At 52.6% G+C, this 2457-nt stretch overlaps 1 non-coding gene across 1 annotated transcript; it reads left to right on the top strand.

Moving 5' to 3' along the window:
- TRNAN-GUU lies at nucleotides 932-1005 on the top strand. The gene has a single exon. It is a non-coding gene; the product is annotated as a tRNA-Asn (tRNA).

Below are 2457 nucleotides of genomic sequence, written 5' to 3'. Positions count from 1 at the left end.
ATTTGGCACGTGGAGAGCTAGAGTGAAATTTCCTTTTCTGTGTGCTGAGGGCACAGGGGAGCTGAGCCCAAAGGAGCTCTAGGGATCTGACTTCAGGCAAAAGTAGAATGAAAACCAGGCAGTTCTCAGGGTGTGGCACTAAGCTAAGGCCCCCACTCCCCTCCTCCGTGGAGCGGGGCGGGCAGTGGGGGGGTGGCTTCCAAGGCCTCAGTGCAGAAGTCAAGGAAAGCCGGGAGCCTGCAGTGACCACTTCAAGCGTCAGGGCGTATCCGAATTGCCACTCCCTCCATAAAGGCCGTTCTGATGTCCCCCAAACCATGCATTCTCAGCGCGGGCCCTAGCCTCCCCCGCAACCCAAATAGGGCAAACAGTGGTTCTTGCAGGCGGAAAAATCTTCTTTCCATGCACCAAGCACAGTAGTGCATATGGCAAATTCACACCGCGGATCTGTGGTGTCATAGTTTGGGGGGGGTTGGTGGTTGGGGGCAAAATCCATGCTCCTCTCACAGCTCCGGCGAGGGAGCACGGGCGACCTCACCCGGTCCAGCCCCTGCAGCCGGGCGCCCTGTCGCGGGGGTCGCGGTCACGGTCACCGCGCGCTGCCGCCACCTTCCTGCGCGCACAGGGAGAGGGAAGGGGGCGCGGCCGACCCCCGAGCCGCCGGGGCGGGGCCGGCTCCGGCTTCTGGGGGGTGGGGCCAGCTGCAGGGGGCGGGGCCAGGGCCGGCTCCGGGGGGCGGGGTCTGCGGGCGGCGCCCTGCCCCCCGAGGAGTCCCCGCGGCTCCGCCCGAACGTCCGCCTGCCTCCCGGCTCCTCCCGCCGCCTCCTCGGCGCGCTTCTCCGAGGTGCCCGCGCGGCAACGCCCCGGGCAGCTAGGGAGCTGCTGCGGCCGCGGAAATCTGTATACACCGCAGAGCAGCCTTAGTAGCCGGGTCTCTGTGGCGCAATCGGTTAGCGCGTTCGGCTGTTAACCGAAAGGTTGGTGGTTCGAGCCCACCCAGGGACGGTAGCGTTTTGTTTTTCCTCTACGGGAAAATTCATTTTAAAACGGCAACAAGGAGATTTTTTAATGGAGCAAGAGTACGATACTGCTACGCTTCTAGGACAGAGGAAGACGACGTCCAGTTAATGGTGTTCGGTGCCGGGTGAATCCGAGAGCGACGCTGCTGCGGCGTGGTTTGCTCATTCTAGTTCAAACGAGTATGTGGGGGAAATGTGCACCCATGGTCCAGGAGACCTGCCCGACCTTGTTCATCAACAGCAGAGACTGCAATGGCAAAAACAAACCCCAAACACGCAATTGCTCATTGGTAGGTGAATGAATAAATAACCATTGGTTTCTCTAGGAAAACCTGATACCACTCAAAAGCCAAAGTGGTTATGCAATTTTGCCTTATGTGCAGTCAGAAAGATTGGAGGAGCCGTGCAGATGCAAGCAGGCAAGAGGGGACCTCTCAGACTGTGGAGGCACAATTCATCCCGAGCCACTGTGGGCTGAATTAAGTTGTGCTCTATTTAGCTTTTGGAGCCAGGACTTCAATTTAGGCAAAGGCCTTAACTATTCTCTTCGTTTAGGCTCCTGCCAGAATTTTTCCTGAAATTAGAAAGTGTAGAGGTTCCTGTTAAAAAATCTCAAACGACGTGTTTTCAACTCATCACACAGAAGACTCAAATATTTTTCAAGCAGAGAATTCACACACGATTTCCTCTTTTTTCCTGATTTTATTGAGAAGTAGTTGACATTATATCACTCTATACATACGATTTTCTATAAAGATAGGGAACCACATGACAATATGATAACATGAGGCTGTAATTCATTCTTGCCAAGACTGAGGTCACCTGGTGCTCAGTAGGTAGGTGCTTTTTCTCTGGGACGTACCTACCATGAATAGACTTCAGAGACCCAGAAGAAGGAATCGTTAAACTGTCTCACTAGGGTGTCTCTTAGGGAATGCTTTGACAAATGCTGGCTGACAACTATTTATCAAGTTACTGTTGGTGATAAAATATCCTCTATTGCCTTGTTAGGAGCCCTCAGGAAGAAGACACAACGTTGCACTTTCAGTGGAATTCCAGACAGAATAACAGTAGCCCTTCCCCCCTACCCCTACCCCTCACCCACCCAAATGTTCCTAGCTAGGAGCCTTTCTGAAGCTCCTGGAAATTCCAGACTTTCCACCTACACTTCAGGATAGCTTACAGTGGAAACAAGAGAATGGGGGGTGGAGGTGGAATTATGTCATAAGATCATTTACAGACTGTTCAAATTGAGTCTCACATTTCAAGATGAAGAAGCTGTAATATTTGCTGTTAACTGAAGTGACAGATCCTTCCACTTTGAAGCTGAGTATATTTACACTAGGCTCTAAGCTCCTCGAAGGAAGAGACCATATTAATGATCATTTTAGGATCCAGAGGATTCCCTTCACCCTGTTTCCGGATGAAACCTTTTAGA

This window comes from Capra hircus, chromosome 12 (assembly GCF_001704415.2).
Source record: "Capra hircus breed San Clemente chromosome 12, ASM170441v1, whole genome shotgun sequence".
Classification (NCBI taxonomy): Eukaryota; Metazoa; Chordata; class Mammalia; order Artiodactyla; family Bovidae; genus Capra; species Capra hircus.
Note: the sequence above shows the minus strand (reverse complement) of the source record. Positions and strands in the feature narration are given on the sequence as shown.